A 25220-nucleotide genomic window follows, 5' to 3' on the forward strand; every position below is an offset into this window, starting at 1 on the left:
CTCTACGTATTTAAACATCTTTTTGAATGTCTGCCCTTGCAGTTTTAAGTCAAATAAACACACATTCCTAAGAAAGGTCTCACTGAAGTTCTGTGGCAGATCAGTGTTTTCATTCATTGGTGTTTCGTTTGGACTCTGGGGAGCATCTTCACGTGCACCGACAACAGAAGACTGAGAAATGTTTTTTCTGAATGTCACTTATGCTTTCAATGGAGCATGCTCTATGTTTCCTGGACATATGAGCAGTGAATGACGATTTCACAGTAAATGTATTTTTACAACCAGTTACTGAGAAGACAATGGGGTTCATTTCTATGAACTCTACAATGCAGCACGTAGCCCCTCATTGTCTCTAGTGTTTTGCTGCAAAACCCGCAAGTAATCATTTTTAGCAAACTAAACTGACAAATAACATGGACTAATGTTGGAGAAAATGGCACTTTTTCCCTCCCATACAAATTTAATTAATGGAGAAAAAAATGGACAATATAGTGTTTTACAGTGAAAACGAAAGCTAATCCTACAGAGGCACAAAACCAGATATTTAATTATTTCCTCTAATAAGCACTACCCCGACAAAGCACTAGAAAAAAAGCTCAGTTAAGTTCGCCATGAAAACTCACATGATGCCCGTCTGCTGTAAGCGCGAAATACACGTAGAAAAAAAACGTCGACTTCTCTTGCTAGCTTGGCTGTACACACAAGAACGCCTATTGCACAATTGCAAAGCAAAGCCCCATGAAAAATCCGAACATAAGGATTTTAGCAACAAACACGCTGAATAACAAAATGCTAGCTTAGAGTCAGCGCCAATTTACATTACGTGTGTGTGTTTTGGTGCCAAAGAATCAGCTAATTTTACCTCAAAACTGCCCAGTCGAGTTAGCCCCGCCAGTCAGTGTTTTAACTGCGCTCACAAACAGAGGTAGTATTTTATTTATCTTACAGGTGACTTTAGTAATTGAGCAGAACAATTTTATACAACGTCAATGTTATACTTACAAGTATTACGTCATCGCAGCTCCAAGTGTTGTTTTTCTTTCGCAGCTCCAAGTTGTAGCAGCATGAGGCCGTGACGCACAGAGCAGTAGACACAGACCTGCATGAAATGCCAGGCTGGGCACGAGCTACTTTGAAAAGCGAGTACCGCATCCTCTCGCGATGGTTCAGTGGTGCAATGAAATAAATGTTTTTCCCATACACTGTTTTTCCACAGTGGATGTTATTAGCCATAATTTCATAACCATCTATGGTGCACTTACCTGGAGAAAACAACATTGATGACAACATTAAACTTAATTTAAATACAGTCTTTTACATTGTTATTCAGTAATTCAGGAATATTTTAGTTTAACACTGTGGTGATGTTTGAAACACTTCTAAGTTATTTTGTCACTTAGGGACAAAATTGTTAAATTGTTTAAAAATATAAACTACAAGCCTCTTTATATATTTTATGAAATGCAGAGTGACGAATCACAAATGGTCAAAGCTGGCCTGCCATAAGGTTCTGTTTTTCGAATAAATAAATCACGTAATGAAAATAAGAAATTATAATGATGTATGCTGTTTGTTGTTGTTGTTGTAGTTCTTTTTAACATAAGACAAAGTGAAAGGGAATTTGGTATAGTTATCATTTTGCATCTAAACAATGCAACACAACACTGGCCCATGGCTCCCAATGACAATCTCCATTTGTAATCCTTCAACTTTACAGCTCTAACCTATTTATTTTCCCTTTAAAGTAGTTTGCAATGTGCATTATACAAATGATCATGCTAAACAGTTTCTTTCTGTGAAAAAGAAATAACTTGACCAAAAAAAAAGCATTTTAACACTCTCATGTTGTAGTTTTAACTGTACTGTATTGTTTTTTGTATTACAGGTCTTCTTAGTTAAAGTTACATTAGTATGTAGATTCTACAAAGAAATGTGATTATGTTCACATATTTTTGCTTTAAAATTAACAGTTGGGTTTAGTTCTGTATTTCACAAAATATTTCAGTCAATTGAACATTGTTTTGTTGTTTTCCTGTTTACATGTTTTTGCTGTCATGATTTTACAGCACTTTACTGTCAATTTTACAATCTTTTTTACAAGGCCCGAAAGTGGCTCATGACCATGGACTGTAAAATGACCCATGAGTGGATGGCAGGAATGTCCATATCGCGAGTGGCTCCTGTTTTCTTTCATTAACGAGTTAATTTCTTGAGGAAAAAAACCCATATTTGACTTAATGCATGAAAGCCGGAGTGTCAACCCAGAGATAAATTATAATAATAATAAAAACAGGAATGTAGCGGTCACAGGAGAACACTGTACGTTTGTCTGCTTAGGGCTCAGTACTTTATGTAAATGTCATTAAAATAACTTTTGTTGTTTGAACAAATACGAGAGGGTCGATTTGTCCCGTAGAGAGTGGTTCACATGAAACACATAATCAACTACTGACTTTACAACATGAACCGTTACACTGTCCCCCCCTTACTGAATCCCTCGCCCCGAGGGATCACAAACAAAGTCCCTGAGGCGACCCGGGGGCCTTTTCCGTCTCCAGGGCCGAGTCGTCACCCCTGGCTATGCGCTGGGTCTCCGCCAGTGTAACAGGGACATGGCAGAAGTTGTCCCGAGTGAGTCCAGCCCACCACCCTTGCAGACTCAATGGTGTCATCTGCTTTTGGAGGGAGTGGAGCCAGGTTCCCCCGTCTGTGTTGCTGGGCTCCGCCGTCCGTACACGGGGCAATGCGGGACACAGGGGCAAGGGTCTGCATCGTCCCGTCTACGCAGACCCTGGGCCGTTTCCCTGATCATCAGCCCGCCTAGGGCACCTCACGCTGATGTGGCCAACCTGGATTCACTTGAACCGCAGATCTCACAGCAGGTACACCGCCATTGTGGTCACATCCTGCGGGCCCTCCAATAATCTCCCTCTCCAACGCCAGCTCCAGCGCCTCCTGCAGAGTGCGGGGGTGCGCCAGCTGGGTCTGAACACGCAGCTCCCTGGGTGTAATGGCACGAACACCACCGCACCACCTCCGCACCACCCAGCCAGCCCTTTGGGTTTGGGTGCGCGTGCGTGCGTGTGCATGCTGCTATGTTGGTGTCAGACGGATGGACCACTCGGACCATCCAACCAACTCGCCCTCCTATCTAAAGTGCATGTTTTGATGATTGTGGGAGGAAGCCGGATTACCCGTGAACCCACACCTCAAGGGAAGAACATGCAAACTCCCCATAGAGGCCCCCCTGGAACACAAGGCCCCAGAGAGTTCTTTTAAATTTTTGGTTTGAAAGAGCCTCTACTTATAACCTCGGTTGGCTTGTTCTGTGACGTCAAGAGTCACGTCATTAATCAGCCTGCAGAAAGCCTCTGTACAGTCTCAACACGTTGTGACGTCACGCTCCGGCTCCAGTATGGTCTAAAACCGATGGGAGGTGGTGCACACATAAAGGTGCTCCTAAGTTGTGACATCACTAAAGCAGTCCACATTTCAATGCTTTAATGAGCTAAACTTAAAGAAAGCTTGTGGTGAACGATCAGCTACTTAGAGGAGCTTACCCATATTATAGAAGATTATTATTAATACTGTGAGCCATATCGATAAGTGAGATGCTATTATTTGACGGCATCTTATAATGATGTGTCTGAACCTAATGATGTTTCTCACAGACTGGGAGGGGCTAAGAGAGTTTAGTGCAAATCAAATAAATGTCTTTAAAATAACAAACAACAACATAACATCAAACACGACTGCAAGATGTGCTCCAAATTATTTAGACTGGCTGTGAATCATATTTTGTTGAGCATGAATGGGTGACCTGTGTATAGTCACTGAACTATTTCACAGTGAGGGCAATAAACTGATGAAGTAAACAAACAAAGTATAGAGAATAAATACATGTGTAACCTCCTGCCTGATAAGAGGGGGACACGTTCTGTCCTTAACAATGTCCGAACATCAACAGAACTTTCCATATCTTTCATTATTCATACATTGGCACACCTGGCTCCACCTAGTGTTACATTTCTGAATTACAAACAAAATATTCAAAGCAAACAGATTTCTCAAACCGAGATAAATGAACAAGTAAAGCCCAATTAGCTCCAAACAGTATTATCTATCTATCTCTGTAAATATCTCTTTAGCCTATGTTTCTATAGGCTATATGTTGGTTTGCATATTTTGTACCTGTGCTTCCGTGCGCGTGTATCTGTGCTTACACGTACAGCTATTTGGTTGGATGGTCGGATTCGTCCGTGCGCGCGCGCACACACACACACGCACACACACACGCACACGCTGCACTCTATGTTGGTGTCCGATAGACGGACGAATCCAACCACCCAACCAGCCCTGTGTGTTTGGGTGCGCGTGTGTGTTTCGTCTGGTTGGTTACATGGTCGGATTCGTTTGTCCGCCTACACACACAAGCTGCAGGCTGCAAGTTATGTTGGTGTCAGACAGATGGACCACTCGGACCATCCAACCAACAAGCCCTGTGTGTGTGTTTGTGCAGGCTGGTTGGTCTGACGGTCGGATTCATCTGTCCGTCGCACACCAACATAGCCTGCAGCCTGCAGCGTGTGTGTAGGCTCCAGGCTGCAGGCTATGTTGGTGTCAGAGGGACGAACTACTCCGACCATCCAACCAACTCGCCCTCCTATCTAAAGTGCATGTTTTGATGATTGTGGGAGGAAGCCGGATTACCCGTGAACCCACGCCTCAAGGGAAGAACATGCAAACTCCCCATAGAGGCCCTGACCCCCCTGAAACACAAGGTCCCAGAGAGTTCTTAAGTGTTTGCAGGCTGGTTGTTCGGACGGTCGGATTCGTTTGTCCGTCGCACACCAACACAACCTGCAGCCTGCAGCGTGTGTGTAGGCTCCAGGCTGCAGGTTGTGTTGGTGTCAGAGGGACGAACTACTTCGACCATCCAACCAACTAGCCCTCCTATCTAAAGTGCATGTTTTGATGATTGTGGGGGGAAACCCACGCCTCAAGGGAAGAACACGCAAACTCCCCATAGAGGCCCCGACCCCCCTGGAACACAAGGTCCCAGAGAGTTCGTAAGTGTTTGCAGGCTGGTTGGTCGGATTCGTCCGTCGATCGGACACCAACATAGTGTGCAGGCAGCCTGCACCCAGCACGCACACACACATGCTGGAGGCTGCACTATGTTGGTGTCAGAGGGACGAACCACTTGGACCATCCAACCAACTAGCCCTCCTATCTAAAGTGCATGTTTTGATGATTGTGGGAGGAAGCCGGATTACCCGTGAACCCACACCTCAAGGGAAGAACATGCAAACTCCCCATAGAGGCCCCCCTGGAACACAAGGTCCCAGAGAGTTCTTTTTAATGTTTGGTTTGAAAGAGCCTCTACTTATAACCTAGGTTGGCTTGTTCTGTGACGTCAAGAGTCACGTCATTAATTAACTGCGCGTGCAGAAAGCCTCTGTACAGTCTAAACACGTTGTGACGTCACGCCCCGGCTCCAATATGGTCTAAAACCGATGGGAGGTGGTGAAGTAAACAAACAAAGTATAGATAATAAATACATGTGTAACCTCCTGCCTGATAAGAGGGGGACACGTTCTGTCCTTAACAATGTCCGAACATCAACAGAACTTTCCATATCTTTCATTATTCATACTGTTGAGATTTGTGCTCTAATTTCATTTTGTGTTGAGATTATGCCCCTGTCTGTATTTGTTTTTCTATTTTGATTTCCCATGTGTTGTCATGTGACCTAACCTGTGTAATTAGTGACCCTACAGGTGAACTTAATAAAAGTGCGTGTGCCCGCAATGCGGATGTTCACAGCAAAGAGAAGTTCATGTGTGTTTGTGTCTTCGTTTGAACGCTGCGTAAAAAGTTGTTCTGCTAACAGGTTATGGGCCCAAATCTCATAACGCACAGTGAGATTTACTTGTCGGGTGAGAGTCGCGACGTTTACAGCGTGCACCTGAATTCTGTGTGAACCTGCAACATGAGCAGAAAGTAGCCGCTGGGCGAGACTCGTTGTTGACGGTGACGAGAGAAATTATGAACTGTGGGAAACGAGATTTTTGGGTCACTTTTGTCTACAAGGCTTGAAGGACACAATCCTAAAAGAACCCATCGCCGATGATGTGGAGGAGGAGGGGAAAAATGCCGAGGCTTACGCGGAGCTCATTCAGTTCCTGGATGATAAGAGCCTGTCGCTTATAATGAGAGAAGCAGCAGATGATGGCCGCGCAGCGCTAAAGATTCTCCGAGAGTACTACGATGGAAAAGGAAAACCAAGGATTATTAACCTGTATACCGAGTTAACCTCTTTGCAAAAATCACCAAATGAGAGCGTCACCGAATATATAATCAGAGCAGAGACTGCAATCACTGCCCTCAGAAAAGCAGATGAACAATTAAGTGATGGCCTTCTGATAGCGATGGTTTTAAAGGGGCTACCAGAGACTTTTAAACCCTTTGCAATCCACATAACCCAGACTGACGATCAGTTCACTTTTGCTGAATTTAAGACGAAGCTGAGAAGTTTTGAGGACAATGAAACCATGCGCGCAACAGCTTTTGAGGACAATGTGATGAAGGCAAGAGCGCATTATGAATCAAAGCATGATCGAGAGGGAGCGAGTGGACGTAATACGGACATTGTGTGTTACAAATGCGGCAACAGAGGCCACATAGCCAGAAACTGTGTGCGCAAACAGTGGTGCCATCAATGTAAAAGTAACACTCACAACAGTGCAAGTTGTAGACGGAGGAAACAGCGGGACAAAGCACAGAGAGTTTCAGAGAAGACTGGGTGTAAGGAGTTCGCCTTCCAGATAAGTGACAAAGACGCGGAGAAGCAGGTGCCTGGTGTGAGAAGAGGGCTGATGGTCGATGCAGGTGCCACGTCACACATTGTCACAGACATTGCAAACTTCAAAAAGTTTGATGAAAGTTTCCAGGCTGGTACCCATTGTGTGGAACTGGCTGACGGATCCAGGTGCAATGGAGTGGCCAAACGCAGGGGTGACGCGGAGGTGTGGCTAATCGACAGCAAGGGACAATCATTCCGAACAATGCTGAAGGGTGCCCTGTACATTCCTACATACCCTCAAGATATCTTCTCCGTGAAGGCTGCTACTTCAAATGGAGCTACTGTGATTTTCAGCGAGAAGAGAAACGTCCTGCTACATAAAGACGGTACCAAATTCCCCATACATGTGCACAACAAACTTTATTATCTACACACAACAGAAAATGACTGTAATGACAAATGCAAGAAAAGCTTAGATCTGCAGGGCTGGCATGAGATTTTCGGACATTGTAATTTTGCAGATTTAAGGAGAATGTGTGATGTTGTTGATGGGATGGTCATTGATAAAAAGGGAGGCATACCTACCCCTAGTTGTGAGGTCTGCATACAGGGGAAATTTGTGCAAACCAGAAACAGAAATCTAGATCGAAGGGCCAAAGCGCCACTTGACATGGTTCATACTGATTTAGCCGGCCCCATAGATCCAATGTCTCTAGATGGTCACAGATACGCATTATCTTTTACAGATGATTATTCTAGTGCGGTATTTGTTTATTTTCTGAAAAAAAAAAGAGTGACACCGTGCAAGCTACTGAAAAGTTCATAGCTGATATGGCCCCTTATGGGACAATAAAATCGATGCGATCTGACAACGGGACTGAGTACACGGGCAGAGAGTTTCGGACATTGCTGAGCGAGAAAGGTATCCGGCATGAAACCTCGGCCCCATATTCCCCGCACCAAAACGGCACAGCCGAACGCAGTTGGCGAACACTGTTTGATATGGCCAGGTGTATGCTCATCGAGAGCGAGCTACCAAAATATTTGTGGACATATGCTGTCCAGACCGCGGCAGTCGTAAGGAATAGGTGTTTTAACAAGCGCACTAAACAGACACCTTATTACATGTTAACCGGTAGGCAGCCAAATGTCGCTATGCAGAAGTTCGGACAGATCTGTCTCACAAATAGGCCTAGAGATAACTGAAAGTGACGCAGAGCGCGACTCAGGCGCAACAGGCACAATAAAAGCGGAGAAAGAAGAGCGTGAGAATGGAGATGCGCCTCTAGAGAGGCGCTATCCTGCCAGAGAGCGAAGAGAGCCAGAGCGTTATGGCGATTACATTTGTGGTTTCGGAGATGATATGACCAACATTGATTACTGCTATAAACTTTTATGTGATATCCCTTTAACATACAAAGAAGCTGTAAGTTCAGTAAACGCGAAGAAATGGCGTAATGCTATGGATGAAGAAGTGCAATCGTTAAATGACAACTCAACATTCACCCTGACCACACTACCCGAGGGCAAAGGTGTAGTGGGGGGAAGGTGGGTTTATGCCTTGAAAAAGAACACTGATGGAACAGACAAATACAAGGCTAGATATGTCGCAAAAGGATTTAGTCAAAAACAAGGCGTAAATTATGACGAGACCTTTTCTCCAACAGCGAGCATGACGAGCGTAAGAGTTTTTGTACAAAAAGCGGTGCAGAATGATCTGATTGTCCACCAGATGGACGTGAAAACCGCATATTTGCATGCGCCAATTGAATGCGAGATATACATGGATCAGCCAGAAGGTTATGAAATAAAATCTGGAGATAATGGCGATAATGACACACTAGTATGTAAACTAAACAAATCCCTGTATGGACTAAAACAGTCAGGACGCAATTGGAACAAGATGTTGCATAACTATCTGTGTGAAATGAAGTTTGTGCAAAATCCAGTTGACCATTGTGTCTATAGTAAAGTCACTGAGAAAGTGAAGATTCACATAATCATATGGGTTGATGATTTAATTATTGCTGCTAGTGATGAGAAAATCTTGAAATGTGTCAAAGAAATGCTGAATTCCAAGTTTCAAATTAAAGATCTTGGCAAACTCTCTCATTTTCTTGGTATTGATTTTGTACAAAATGGTGACACTGTCAAAATGTCTCAGAGCAAGTATGTACAAAAAGTTCTGGAAAGATCTTCTATGTTAAACTGTAAACCAAGAGCAACCCCACGTGAACAAAAACTTGATTACAGTAATGATGCGGAAGACATGGATGATGTCAGGAAATACAGAGAGGCAGTAGGGAGTTTAATTTACTTAGCAACCTGTACAAGGCCAGATTGAAGTTTTGTTGTGAGTAAACTGTCTATGTATTTCAACGAACCTTTTTCTGATCAATGGGCAATTGTGAAGCATGTTTTACGATATTTGAAGGGAACCCAAGACAAAGCATTGTGTTTTTGTAAATATGCAGAGGACAACCTGATTCATGCCTACAGTGATGCAAATTGGGCTTCTGATGTTGATGATAGAAAGAGTACGACAGGGTACTGCATCAGCTTAAACAAGAACGGTCCACTGGTTTCTTGGAAAACCAAACGACAGCCAACAGTTGCATTATCTACCTGTGAGGCCGAATATATGGCATTAGCTGCGACAATGCAGGAATGTTTACATTTAAAACAGCTGATTAAGTGTTTTGACGGTCAAGGTTACAAATGCTGTGTCTATGAAGACAATCAAGGAGCTATAGCATTAGCCAAAAATCCAGTTCATAGACAACGCTGCAAGCATGTCGACATAAAATAGCACTTTGTTAGGTCCTTAGTGAATGATGGTGAAATACACCTTAAGTACTGCCTAACCAATGATATGGTTGCAGATGTGTTAACGAAGCCTGCTACTAAGTTAAAGCTGGAAAGGTTTAAGATGTTTATGTTTGGAATATGAAGTGTCTGCATTTTTCTGTATGCATGTTCATAAGATGGAATTTGGGAAATGTGAGCAAGCGGGGGTGTTGAGATTTGTGCTCTAATTTCATTTTGTGTTGAGATTATGCCCCTGTCTGTATTTGTTTTTCTATTTTGATTTCCCATGTGTTGTCATGTGACCTAACCTGTGTAATTAGTGACCCTACAGGTGAACTTAATAAAAGTGCGTGTGCCCGCAATGCGGATGTTCACAGCAAAGAGAAGTTCATGTGTGTTTGTGTCTTCGTTTGAACACTGCGTAAAAAGTTGTTCTGCTAACACATACATTGGCACACCTGGCTCCACCTATAGTGTTACATTTCTGAATTACAAACAACATATTCAAAGCAAACAGAGATTTCTCAAACCGAGATAAATGAACAAGTAAAGCCCAATTAGCTCCAAACAGTATTATCTATCTATCTCTGTAAATATCTCTTTAGCCTATGTTTCTATAGGCTATATGTTGGTTTGCATATTTTGTACCTGTGCTTCCGTGCGCGTGTATCTGTGCTTACACGTACAACTATTTGGTTGGATGGTCGGATTCGTCCGTGCGCGCTTGCGCACACACACACGCACACACACACGATGCACTCTATGTTGGTGTCCGATAGACGGACGAATCCAACCACCCAACCAGCCCTGTGTGTTTGGGTGCGCGTGTGTGTTTCGTCTGGTTGGTTACATGGTCGGATTCGTTTGTCCGCCTACACACAAGCTGCAGGCTGCAAGTTATGTTGGTGTCAGACAGATGGACCACTCGGACCATCCAACCAACAAGCCCTGTGTGTGTGTTTGTGCAGGCTGGTTGGTCTGACGGTCGGATTCATCTGTCCGTCGCACACCAACATAGCCTGCAGCCTGCAGCGTGTGTGTAGGCTCCAGGCTGCAGGTTATGTTGGTGTCAGAGGGACGAACTACTCCGACCATCCAACCAACTAGCCCTCTTATCTAAAGTGCATGTTTTGATGATTGTGGGAGGAAACCCACGCCTCAAGGGAAGAACATGCAAACTCCCCATAGAGGCCCTGACCCCCTGCAACTCAAGGCCCCAGAGAGTTCTTTTTAATTTTTGGTTTGAAAGAGCCTCTACTTATAACCTCGGTTGGCTCGTTCTGTGACGTCAAGAGTCACGTCATTAATTAGCTGCGCGTGCAGAAAGCCTCTGTACAGTCTAAACACGTTGTGACGTCACGCTCCGGCTCCAATATGGTCTAAAACCGATGGGAGGTGGTGAAGTAAACGTCAACAGAACTTTCCATATCGTTCATTATTCATACATTGGCACACCTGGCTCCACCTAGCGTTAAATTTCTGAATTACAAACAAAATACTCAAAGCAAACAGAGATTTCTCAAACAGAGATAAATGAACAAGTAAAGCCCACGTAAAGTAAAGTAAAGTAAAGCACGCACGCACGCACACGCTGCAGGCTATGTTGGTGTCCGGCGGAAGTACGAACAAAGTATACAAACAAAGTATAGATAATAAATACATGTGTAACCTCCTGCCTGATAAGAGGGGGACACGCTCTGTGTGAGGGATAAAAAACGGTCCTTCAAAGAGGCTCTGGGTACACTGTGAAACTGGATGATCTGGATCATCTCTCATGGTGCGTTGTACACAGGTTTGTCTTGCAGGACCTGAACCACACTGTGATACAACTGGCCAGGACTCTGTCCACTGAGCCTCTGTGAGCTGGAGAGGATGGGTCTCCATCAGTCTCCCTGGGAGGTGGAGACGTCCTGACACCAGGTGAGGTCGCCAGAGAGGTGCACACTGATTGACGTGTGACGATCTTCACTTTGACGTTTAAATACTTAGCTGACAACGCCCTCTGTTTCCATCTCTTGAAGTTCTGTTGAATATCTATTTTTTGTTCCTGTAAAAAGCTCTGTTGATCCTGCTGGGGGAGGTTCTGGTGGCTGCTCCGGGTCCCTGAATGCACCACGGCACCAATGAATAAAGAGATAAGAGATTAAAACTGGCTGAGAATCGTGTCTTCATTTTATCTCTCAAAACATTTAATGTTAAATGAACAGATAATTGTTGTCTCGCTGTAAGTGGATTGACATTAAAAGAGCTGATGTGTCCAGGGGTGACAAACAAACATGCAGGTAGAGGGTCAGAAAAAATAGAATGAAGTTACACAAAGTCCAGAGTAGGTCAAATGGATTTTAAGACCCAGAGAGGAGTGGTGATGAAACAATTCTCTGTTCGCTGTTTAGCAGTGAAAAGCCATTTCATCTACAGCCCTGTCCATCCATTCACTTTTCTAGACTACATCTAACCCACAACCTGTGTACCTACCTACCTACCAACCATTGTGGAAGTGGTGAGTAGACAAGCATTAGATCACAGGTGTCAAACTCCAGTCCTGGAGGGCCGGCTTCCTCAGACTTTTAGATGTCTCCCTGCTCTAACACACCTGCTTTAAACCAATGTGTTGTCATCAAGCGCTGCAGAAGCCTGATAACGAGTCACTCATTGGATTCAGCTGCGTCCGAGCAGGGAGAAATCTAACAGTCTGAGGAAGCCGGCCCTCCAGGACTGGAGTTTGACTCCCCTGCATTAGATGGACAAATAGGAAACGTGTAGCCTTAAAACTTATCTCTGAAGTCCAACAAACGAATGAAGTGGGGTCAGCTTGAATATTTCATGTCCATCTCAAGTACAGCTCTGTATATGATAGATAGGTGGGGAGCTTGGTAGTGTATGCAGATAGATTTAGTAAGATAGGGAGTGCACACCTAAAGGTGCATTAGTGTGCTAACACACAATAACAGACCGAACATCAACAGACCTTTCCAAATCTTTTGTTATCTATGCATTGGCACACCTGGCTCCAACCACCTGGAGCCTTGGCTTTATAACCAGCATGAAACCAGGACTCCACCTAGTGTTACATTTCTGAATTACATACAAAATACTCTGAATTTCCCTCGGGATCAATAAAGTATCTATCTATCTATCTATCTATCTATCTATCTATCTATCTATCTATCTATCTATCTATCTATCTATCTATCTATCTATCTATCTATCTATCTATCTATCTATCTATCTATCTATCTATCTATCTATCTATCTATCTATCTATCTATCTATCTATCTATCTATCTATCTATCTATCTATCTATCTATCTATCTATCTACTCAAAGCAAACAGAGATTTCTCAAACCGAGATAAATGAACAAGTAAAACCCAATTAGCTCCAAACCGTAGTATCTATCTATCTGTAAATATCTATTTAGTCTATGTTTCTATAGGCTATATGTTGGTTTGCATATTTTGTCCGTGTGCTTCCGTGCGCGTGTATCTGTGCTTACACGTGTATATGGTTGGATGGTCGGATTCGTCCGTGCGCGCGCGCAGACACACACGCACACGCTGCACGCTGTGTTGGTGTCCGATGGACGGACGAATCCAACCACCCAACCAGCCCTTTGTGTTTGGGTGCGCGTGCGTGCGTGCGTGCGTCTGTCCGTTTACACACACACACACACACACGCTGCAGGCTGCAGGTTATGTTGGTGTCAGACAGATGGACCACTCGGACCATCCAACCAACAAGCCCTGTGTGTGTGTTTGTGCAGGCTGGTTGTTCGGACGGTCGGATTCGTTTGTCCGTCGCACACCAACATAGCCTGCAGCCTGCAGCGTGTGTGTAGGCTCCAGGCTGCAGGTTATGTTGGTGTCAGAGGGACGAACTACTCCGACCATCCAACCAACTCGCCCTCCTATCTAAAGTGCATGTTTTGATGATTGTGGGGGGAAACCCACGCCTCAAGGGAAGAACATGCAAACTCCCCACAGAGGCCCCGACCCCCCTGGAACACAAGGTCCCAGAGAGTTCGTAAGTGTTTGCAGGCTGGTTGGTCGGATTCGTCCGTCGATCGGACACCAACATAGTGTGCAGGCAGCCTGCACCCAGCACGCACACACACATGCTGGAGGCTGCACTATGTTGGTGTCAGAGGGACGAACCACTTGGACCATCCAACCAACTAGCCCTCCTATCTAAAGTGCATGTTTTGATGATTGTGGGAGGAAGCCGGATTACCCGTGAACCCACACCTCAAGGGAAGAACATGCAAACTCCCCATAGAGGCCCCCCTGGAACACAAGGTCCCAGAGAGTTCTTTTTAATGTTTGGTTTGAAAGAGCCTCTACTTATAACCTCGGTTGGCTTGTTCTGTGACGTCAAGAGTCACGTCATTAATTAACTGCGCGTGCAGAAAGCCTCTGTACAGTCTAAACACGTTGTGACGTCACGCTCCGGCTCCAATATGGTCTAAAACCGATGGGAGGTGGTGAAGTAAACAAACAAAGTATAGATAATAAATACATGTGTAACCTCCTGCCTGATAAGAGGGGGACACGTTCTGTCCTTAACAATGTCCGAACATCAACAGAACTTTCCATATCTTTCATTATTCATACATTGGCACACCTGGCTCCACCTAGTGTTACATTTCTGAATTACAAACAAAATACTGAAAGCAAACAGAGATTTCTCAAACAGAGATAAATGAACAAGTAAAGCCCAATTAGCTCCAAACAGTATTATCTATCTATCTGTAAATATCTCTTTAGCCTATGTTTCTATAGGCTATAATAAATAATTTACACTTTATTAATCCCACGAGGGGAAATTCAGTTTTTACACTCTGTCTAACACACACATAGGCCGAGATACACACAAGCACAAACAGGGTTCTAGTGACATGCATTAATGGAGAGGTCTCAGAGTGAGGGGGCTGCCCACAGCGAGCACTCCAGAGCAGTTTTGGGGTTCGGTGCCTTGCTCAGGGGCACCTCGGCAGTGCTCAGGAAATGGACTGGCACCTCTCCAGCTACCAGACCAGGTTCCGGACTTGGTCCGTGCCGGGACTTGAACCGGCGACCCTCCGGTTCCCAACCCACGTCCCTACAGACTGAGCTACTGCCGCCCCAATATATGTTGGTTTGCATATTTTGTACCTGTGCTTCCGTGCGCGTGTATCTGTGCTTACACGTACAGCTATTTGGTTGGATGGTCGGATTCGTCCGTGCGCGCGCAGACGCACATGCACATGCACACACACGCACACGCGCACACACGCACACACGCTGCACTCTATGTTGGTGTCCGATAGACGGACGAATCCAACCACCCAACCAGCCCTGTGTGTTTGGGTGCGCGTGTGTGTTTCGTCTGGTTGGACAAAAGCATATTATAGAAGATTATTATTAATACACTCAAAAAACTGATTCAAGCCCTTCTTAGATGTGACACACTTAAGTATTGTTGAATTTATTAAAAAATATCGAGTTTTAAAATATAGACAGATATATTTAGTCAGTGAAACATAAACTTTCTCATAATTGATCCTGTGGGATTGATTTGATGTTGATTAACGCAAAATAAATGAGTTCAGAATTTGGAGCCGCCCTTTGCGCATGCGCATAATCTTCGCGGGCATAACGTCTTTCGGCTGGATTAGACCACATCAACCGTAATCGGGAAACCTGCAGCAGGTTGGAGCTCGGTCTTTGGTAAGTATTAATTGTTTTTTATAACTGTAATACTGTAGACTGTACCGCTGGTGTATTCAGTGCTATATACCACAATTCGTGTAATGTTTGTGGGGGTGAACTTTACTTTTAAAGTCCGAGTTTGCGTGCTAGCTTGGTAACCTCCAACATGGCCGCTAGTTTAATAGTCCAGAAATGAACACGGCAGTCGGAAAACTGCACGATGATTGTGAGGTGAACGAATTTGCCCTCACTTATTATATAACATAAGTCAGGCCGGGATGAACGTGAGGACCAGCGTGAGCGGGTAAGATTATTGACTCGACAGTCGGAGATAAATGCATGTAATGTCTGCCCATGTAGTTTTACTTTATTCAATGTGTGTGCTTCCGCTGGGTCCGCTGCGTTGCGTGTCAGCTCCGGCACTCCGGAGACTGCCTGTATGTGTGTTTGAATGCGTGTTTATAAGGATTATATAGTGTTTTATACCTCATAAAGAGTATTATCTCGCGCTATCGCGAGTGACTCTGGTTGAAGTTCAGGCACCAGATCCTGTTGGTGTTGAGCTTGCCCTGTTTTGTTGAACTCCATCATCTCCGCCGGTCTCTGCCTCTTTCACACCCTCTCTCCTTCAGTAAAGCTGTCGATTAAGCAGTAAATGTAGATTCTAGGTTATAGATGGTCAGTGAATACATGCAGGAAGGTTAATATTGTTCCTGTGTTTATTTTAATAAAATGGCAGAATTTAAAATAATCTCATGTCTTGAATTTAATTATTGAAACTTAATTGTTTGTCAAATAATGGGTAGCCTATTCTAAATGTTATCTTGTTTTATTGGTCAGAGCTTTAATTCAATTGCAACTTGTCTGCATTTCTGGGTATTCTGGTACTTGCACTCACAACTTAATGTTATCATCTTTTGCAGATTGATCTTTTTTTTCAAGCTTCATGTGGCAGCCTCTTAGTGATTGTAAGTAATAGGTTATGTGTTTAATGCTGGTACAAGCTGATCTCTATCATTGTCATCCTTTTGATGTGATGTTATATATGCTAATTCTCTTTATTCTCTATTTCAGGACTATGAACGTGGCAGTGTAAAGAATGCAGTTTGGAACTATCTAGCAGGTATTTGTTGTTGCAGCATTTTAGGCAGACTCACGGGCATTTAAGGGGCAGTTATCGCTATCCATGTCCATATGCAGATTGCCCATGCAGGTTTTAGTACATGGAGTAAGCTACTAAATCATACATACAAAGTTCATGGTAAACAGCAAACTCCCAAAACAGCAGAAGTAGCTACATTCAAGTGTCATGAACAGAGGCCCATGATTGAGGAATTCCAGCAGAGTGAAGTAAGTTAACTTGTAACTTGTATTGATATTTAACTGTAAGAAAATGGTAATTTTTTCTAAAGATTTTTAAAAATATATTTTTCAGATTAATGAGGAGTTCTTGCGGATCACTACAAAGCCACTGAAGTCAAAGTTTATGTCACAACTGGACCACTTTTCACTCAAGTTGATGCAGATCTTCAAAAGCAAAGGAGTGAAGGGGCAACAAATCAAAGACGTTCTGGCAAAAATAGATTTGGTAAGTAGAAATACTCGAACCGTTTTTATATATATATATATATATATGTATATATATATATATATATGTATGTGTGTGTGTGTTAGTTTATCTTGTTTTTTCACACCCTCTAGTCAACTTGCCCCCCTCCCTGTGCCACTGTTGCACCAATATTTAGCCAAATTCTGTTTTGATTTTTCACCCCTGCTTTAGTGTGACGACATTGACACCAGGAGGGAGTGCATCCTGAGAAGCCTTGTTATCTACCTCAATGAAGATCCAGACACTTTCTTCGAGGAATATCTGGTAAGTCAATAGTTCGTCTTACACAGTAGCATGAAATAGTGTTACAGATTCATATTTACATATATTGTGGTCCTTTGAGCTCAACACACTACAACTTTTTGGCATTTTGTAAACAATGTGGCTCTTTGAATTTTTATTTTGGTTTGAAATCACTGGTAGGTGCAAGAAAAGACAGAGTCAGAGTCTCCTAAGCTGATAGTGGCAAATGGTCGGAGGCCCTGTGGAGTAAAACAGCTATTTCTGTCCCACAGGTCCATCTCTATAGGGATGTGGTTGCCTAAAGGATCATTTAGCAGCAATTGCATTATGTTCATGGCTGCTTGCTGAAGTTATTTACTGGCCCAATGTCAAACATATTATTTTATATATATATATATATATATATATATATATATATATATATATATATATATATGGTTAACTTTCCAATCACATTTAACTCATGATAGATACATGATTGATTTGACAAGCAATGAGGACTTAAAAAAAAAATTCAAATTCATATATAACACATTACAGATGCATGCCACAAAACAGTTGATTTTCTGTTAGTGGTGTTCAGCCTTTTATCTAATACAAGTGTTATGTTTTTGTGTTGTTGTTCAGGCCTCCGCCACTGAGGATGCAGAAAGGGACATTGATCCTCACGGTCATGGGGATATACATAATCCGTGGAGATGGCGAGAGGCAGCCAGAGGATGTGGGAGTTGTTATCGAAGGCATCAAAGTCCTGAGCAACGTGGACAGTGTCATCATGGGGGTCATAATGATGTTTGGGCTCATTTATGCCCTGGATCTAAACTTTCCAGACAACCTCAAGTACACATTTGAGTTTTTCTAGAAGATCCTAATGAACCTGGATGGGCACAAGCTGAACACAAAGATACAGCAGCTGAAAAATGAGGTGAACACTTGTTGGCAAAGTTCATCATCGGATCTTTATTTTTGGTTGTATTGTTCTTGCCTTCATTTTCACCCCATATAAAGACACTCTATGACCTACAACATTTTGGACTTGAGAATTGGACTCAGAATTGACTTAAGTTACAGGGAAGAAGAGGCTGTTTATTGAACTGCTGGAAGTACACGATCAACATCATATGCAGTCATGGGGAGTGGAGAGAGATTACGGGGGTTTAGACTGGATGAACAGTTTGCTCACTTTACCTCCACATTTTATCTCTGAGTGTGACTACCCTCCACACTTCTCACATCCATTGTCTCCTCCATCACTCATGTCAGGATAAATGGAGTTCGTTTCATGTTTTGTTTTTACTGGCTTACATTCAAAGGACATTTTCTACTAGCATCCCATTAATATCAGATTCCTGGTCTGTGAATGTTAATTATCTTATTTTTGTTTGTTGCCAATTTGATCCATGGGAATTTAGTTTTTGCCTTGTTTTCTTTTCTTTATCTCTAGTACATTAAGGCTAATGGCTTTTGTAACGACTGTTTCATTAACTCAACAATACTTGTCAGCTTTTCAACCTTTTCTGTTAACTGCTGTATTGTGTCCATTTTAGGTTTTCTTCCTGTGCTTTCCTCCTTCACGCTAGGACACTGAGTTGCATTTATCTCAACCTGAGTACTGTGCACATTTGTGTGCTTTTGACGAGTGACTGGACCATGGCGACGCTGTCTTTCACTTTCATCACTCATCACCTTTTTCAGTTGTTTCAGGATAGCTTCATCAGTGACTGTAGTATCTTCAAGCAGTGGTTTTAGCTCCCTTTGAATGTCACCATGTCTGTGCCCTAGACCTTGATATACAGTGTGGAGAAAAACATCTTGGACCGTGCTGGCAGAGTATTTTATGTCTGTGTCTGTGTGTTTCGAAGCAAGCAAGATCTTCTGTTTCAGTCCTATGACTCTATATAAGAACTGTTGGGGTGTCTCATTGTCATTTTGTTTGGTGCACATTAACTCTTGGAAAAGCTCTGTGTTGTTTTGTTCACCAAGGTGAGAGTGTAGGAAGTCTTTAAGCTCCTCTACTGTAAGTTCATCTTTGTTCATTAGCATGTCCTTGACATTTCCAGGCTTGATGACTTGGAGGACAGCTCTGACAATTTCAGCATCACTAAACTGTTCTTTAAAAGCTTCTTTTATCTGGCGACAAATGTTGTTGTAACTAATGTCTGACCCCTGGTCTCCAATCTGACCCCCTTGAATCTTAAACTCTCTACGATGGAGATAAGACAGGTCTCTTAAGGAAAACCCATTGTCATGTGTTACATGTTTTGAGTGCTCAACAGGACTTTTAGCTGAATGTTGTGATACATTTCTACTTTGTGACCTGGACTGTGTCATTACAGGTGGCTGACATGCAGACTGATCAACGGATGTGGGCATGTACTGCATAATTTTCTGATTGAGCTCTTAAGTAATTTCTGCAGCTCTGTGTCATTCGCAACTGTACGATTAACATCTGCATGGTGAGTTGCCCTACCAAAAACAGGCTGTCTCTCATCTTCATCATCTACATGTAAAGCTAACTTGACATTACCCTTAGCTTGACTCTGTGCAATACCATCAGCATTAAACTGATCATCTGAATTTACTTTGGCTGCTATTTGTAATAGTGGCTCAGATACACGACTTTGAATGACTTCATCCACTACATCTTTCAAATTCATTGTTACAAACCCTGATCCTCGGATTCTAACAAGGGCTTACTGCACATGAAATTACTGATGTACTCAAAGCAACTGTCTTCATCCCCGAACTTGGGTCGAGCCTGGTCCCCTTCTCCCATCGGACCGAGAGTCTTGACGATCTGGAACACTTTTTAGCTTGCTCAATTTCCAATCAAATTTGAGTTGGGCATGATGTAAATCAATTTAGCTTAATAACCAAAATAATTTCATTTCCTTCTGCAGGTGGTTAAGTGTTTTATTCCTTCTGCAGAAGTCTTGACTTCAACATGCTGATTTATGGTTTGTTAAGAAGCCAAACAAACAAACTCCTTAGTTACTTCATCAGCTCTTAATACGCTGAGTTAATCTTTATAGTCTGTTACTGTTTACCTAAAAAAAAAGGGTCGACAATCCTGCAGGACCTCCAGTACTTTTGGTCCAATCAGGGCCTTCCACTCCTGCTTTAACGTCCAGGTTTGACTGAAGAACAGCACTCTGCTAAAGATCAGACGTCACTCAGAGTCGTGGTATTTAAATGTAATAGAACAACCTCGAGTGAATTGAAATATTCTAAGCTGAGAAACAGAAATGTGACGAGTGACGATCTTCACTTTGACGTTTAAATACTTAGCTGACAACGCCCTCTGTTTCCATCTCTTGAAGTTCTGTTGAATATCTATTTTTTGTTCCTGTAAAAAGCTCTGTTGATCCTGCTGGGGGAGGTTCTGGTGGCTGCTCCGGGTCCCTGAATGCACCACGGCACCAATGAATAAAGAGATAAGAGATTAAAACTGGCTGAGAATCATGTCTTCATTTTATCTCTCAAAACATTTATTGTTAGATGAACAGATAATTGTTGTCTCGCTGTAAGTGGATTGACATTAAAAGAGCTGATGTGTCCAGGGGTAACAAACAAACATGCAGGTAGAGGGTCAGAAAAAATAGAATGAAGTTACACAAAGTCCAGAGTAGGTCAAATGGATTTTAAGACCCAGAGAGGAGTGATGATGAAACAATTCTCTGGTCGCTGTTTATCAGTGAAAAGCCATTTCATCTACAGCCCTGTCCATCCATTCACTTTTCTAGACTACATCTAACCCACAACCTGTGTACCTACCTACCTACCAACCATTGTGAAAGTGGTGAGTAGACAAGCATTGGATCACAGGTGTCAAACTCCAGTCCTGGAGGGCCAGCTTCCTCTGACTTTTAGATGTCTCCCTGCTCTAACACACCTGCTTTAAACCAATGTGTTGTCATCAAGCTCTGCAGAAGCCTGATAACGAGTCAATCGAGTCGTCACCCCTGGCTATGCGCTGGGTCTCCGCCAGGGTAACAGGGACATGGCAGAAGTTGTCCCGAGTGAGTCCAGCCCACCACGCTTGCAGACTCAATGGTGCCATGTGCTTTTGGAGGGAGTGGAGCCAGGTTCCCCCGTCTGTGTTGCTGGGCTCCGCCGTCCGTACACGGGGCAATGCGGGACACAGGAGCAAGGGTCTGCATCGTCCCGTCTACGCAGACCCTGGGCCGTTTCCCTGATCATCAGCCCGCCTAGGGCACCTCACGCTGATGTGGCCAACCTGGATTCACTTGAACCGCAGATCTCACAGCAGGTCCACCGCCATTGTGGTCACATCCTGCGGGCCCTTCAATAATCTCCCTCTCCAACGCCAGCTCCAGCGCCTCCTGCAGAGTGCGGGGTGCGCCAGCTGGGTCTGAACACGCAGCTCCCTGGGTGTTATGGCACGAACACCACCGCACCACCTCCGCACCACCCAGCCAGCCCTTTGGGTTTGGGTGCGCGTGCGTGCGTGTGCATGCTGCTATGTTGGTGTCAGACGGATGGACCACTCGGACCATCCAACCAACTCGCCCTCCTATCTAAAGTGCATGTTTTGATGATTGTGGGAGGAAGCCGGATTACCCGTGAACCCACACCTCAAGGGAAGAACATGCAAACTCCCCCGTAGAGGCCCCCCTGGAACACAAGGTCCCAGAGAGTTCTTTTAAATTTTTGGTTTGAAAGAGCCTCTACTTATAACCTCGGTTGGCTTGTTCTGTGACGTCAAGAGTCACGTCATTAATCAGCCTGCAGAAAGCCTCTGTACAGTCTCAACTTTATCATTGGATCACGACTACAAGAAAGCCCGTCCTGTTCCGTCGACCTGTTAACTGACAAGTCAAACCAAGGAGACGACAAAAATCAGGTACCTGATCCCGAAGTTTTGCGTGGGGTGGGGGCCAACTTCACGCAGGTCTGGTTGGATGGTTGGATTCGTTCATCTGTCGTTGACCGCAAGTCCAACACAGCGTGCAGCGTGTACGTGTCTGCGCGCGCGCACAGACGAATCCGACCATCCAACCAAATACACGTGTAAGCACAGATACACGCGCACGCAAGCACATGGGCAAAATATGCAAACCAACATATAGCCTATAGAAACATAGACTAAAGAGATATTTACAAAGATAGATAATACTGTTTGGAGCTAATTGGGCTTTACTTGTTCATTTATCTCGGTTTGAGAAATCTGTTTGCTTTGAATATTTTGTTTGTAATTCAGAAATGTAACACTATAGGTGGAGCCAGGTGTGCCAATGTATGAATAATGAAAGATATGGAAAGTTCTGTTGATGTTCGGACATTGTTAAGGACAGAACGTGTCCCCCTCTTATCAGGCAGGAGGTTACACATGTATTTATTATCTATACTTTGTTTGTTTACTTCACCACCTCCCATCGGTTTTAGACCATATTGGAGCCGGAGCGTGACGTCACAACGTGTTTAGACTGTACAGAGGCTTTCTGCATGCGCAGCTAATTAATGACGTGACTCTTGACGTCACAGAACGAGCCAACCGAGGTTATAAGTAGAGGCTCTTTCAAACCAAACATTAAAAAGAACTCTCTGGGGCCTTGAGTTGCAGGGGGTCAGGGCCTCTATGGGGAGTTTGCATGTTCTTCCCTTGAGGCGTGGGTTTCCTCCCACAATCATCAAAACATGCACTTTAGATAGGGGGGCTAGTTGGTTGGATGGTCGGAGTAGTTCGTCCCTCTGACACCAACATAGCAGCATGCACACGCACGCACGCGCACCCAAACCCAAAGGGCTGGCTGGGTGGTGCGGTGGTGTTCGTGCCATAACACCCAGGGAGCTGCGTGTTCAGACCCAGCTGGCGCACCCCCGCACTCTGCAGGAGGCGCTGGAGCTGGCGTTGGAGAGGGAGATTATTGGAGGGCCCGCAGGATGTGACCACAATGGCGGTGGACCTGCTGTGAGATCTGCGGTTCAAGTGAATCCAGGTTGGCCACATCAGCGTGAGGTGCCCTAGGCGGGCTGATGATCAGGGAAACGGCCCAGGGTCTGCGTAGACGGGACGATGCAGACCCTTGCCCCTGTGTCCCGCATTGCCCCGTGTACGGACGGCGGAGCCCAGCAACACAGACGGGGGAACCTGGCTCCACTCCCTCCAAAAGCAGATGACACCATTGAGTCTGCAAGGGTGGTGGGCTGGACTCACTCGGGACAACTTCTGCCATGTCCCTGTTACACTGGCGGAGACCCAGCGCATAGCCAGGGGTGACGACTCGGCCCTGGAGACGGAAAAGGCCCCCGGGTCGCCTCAGGGACTTTGTTTGTGATCCCTCGGGGCGAGGGATTCAGTAAGGGGGGGACAGTGTAACGGTTCATGTTGTAAAGTCAGTAGTTGATTATGTGTTTCGTGTGAACCACTCTCTACGGGACAAATCGACCCTCTCGTATTTGTTCAAACAACAAAAGTTATTTTAATGACATTTACATAAAGTACTGACCCCTAAGCAGACAAACGTACAGTGTTCTCCTGTGACCGCTACATTCCTGTTTTTATTATTATTATAATTTATCTCTGGGTTGACACTCCGGCTTTCATGCATTAAGTCAAATCTGGGTTTTTTCCTCAAGAAATTAACTCGTTAATGAAAGAAAACAGGAGCCACTCGCGATATGGACATTCCTGCCATCCACTCATGGGTCATTTTACAGTCCATGGTCATGAGCCACTTTCGGGCCCCACTCACCAGTTGAGGACCAGAACCCCCTTAAGTCAGAAAAGAATTCGTACAAGTAGTGACATTGGCACACTTTGATTTCCGTTTGAGTTTATCCTTTTATTGACTATTTTAGTTTCCTTTTATTCTTTTATACATTAATAATAATTTCCGTATATTTATTCTTTATTTCATCACGTCATTTTAATTTTTTAACTCATCATTTCTTATTCAAAGTTTTTTTCCCAGCTTTTTTATTTTATTTTTGTCACTGTGAGTTCAAAACCTTTTGTAGTTCTATTTATATTTTATTTATTTTTAAAAAAATAATTATTTATGTATACTGAATTGGTTTTTCACCGTATCTTTATTTTAATATTATTATTGTTATTAAAACAGTTTTATTTCCATCATTGCATCACGACTACAAGAAAGCCCGTCCTGTTCCGTCCACCTGTTAACTGGCAAGTCAAACCAAGGAGACGACAAAAATCAGGTACCTGACCCCGAAGTTTTGCGTGGGGTGGGGGCCAACTTCACGCATGTCTGGTTGGATGGTTGGATTCGTTCATCTGTCGTTGACCGCAGTCCAACACAGCGTGCAGCGTGTGCGTGTCTGCGCGCGCACGCGCACGGACGAATCCGACCATCCAACCAAATACACGTGTAAGCACAGATACACGCGCACGCAAGCACATGGGCAAAATATGCAAACCAACATATAGCCTATAGAAACATAGACTAAAGAGATATTTACAGAGATAGATAGATAATACTGTTTGGAGCTAATTGGGCTTTACTTGTTCATTTATCTCGGTTTGAGAAATCTGTTTGCTTTGAATATTTTGTTTGTAATTCAGAAATGTAACACTATAGGTGGAGCCAGGTGTGCCAATGTATGAATAATGAAAGATATGGAAAGTTCTGTTGATGTTCGGACATTGTTAAGGACAGAACGTGTCCCCCTCTTATCAGGCAGGAGGTTACACATGTATTTATTCTCTATACTTTGTTTGTTTACTTCACCACCTCCCATCGGTTTTAGACCATATTGGAGCCGGAGCGTGACGTCACAACGTGTTTAGACTGTACAGAGGCTTTCTGCACGCGCAGCTAATTAATGACGTGACTCTTGACGTCACAGAACGAGCCAACCGAGGTTATAAGTAGAGGCTCTTTCAAACCAAAAATTAAAAAGAACTCTCTGGGGCCTTGAGTTGCAGGGGGTCAGGGCCTCTATGGGGAGTTTGCATGTTCTTCCCTTGAGGCGTGGGTTTCCTCCCACAATCATCAAAACATGCACTTTAGATAGGAGGGCTAGTTGGTTGGATGGTCGGAGTAGTTCGTCCCTGTGACACCAACATAACCTGCAGCCTGGAGCCT

General features: G+C 43.9%; 2 long non-coding RNA genes across 2 annotated transcripts; both read left to right on the top strand.

Moving 5' to 3' along the window:
- Positions 1-15246: 15246 nt before the first annotated feature.
- Positions 15247-16637, top strand: LOC306837536. The gene is made up of 3 exons (XR_013780947.1): positions 15247-15317; positions 16223-16267; positions 16374-16637. It is a non-coding gene; the product is annotated as an uncharacterized lncRNA (long non-coding RNA).
- Positions 16638-16640: 3 nt separating this feature from the next.
- On the top strand, positions 16641-18050 carry LOC306837527. Its single transcript, XR_013780938.1, has 3 exons — positions 16641-16887; positions 17080-17172; positions 17779-18050. It is a non-coding gene; the product is annotated as an uncharacterized lncRNA (long non-coding RNA).
- The last annotated feature ends 7170 nt before the right edge of the window (positions 18051-25220 follow it).

The sequence above is a fragment of the Symphodus melops genome, assembly GCF_947650265.1.
Source record: "Symphodus melops genome assembly, chromosome: 16".
Classification (NCBI taxonomy): Eukaryota; Metazoa; Chordata; class Actinopteri; order Labriformes; family Labridae; genus Symphodus; species Symphodus melops.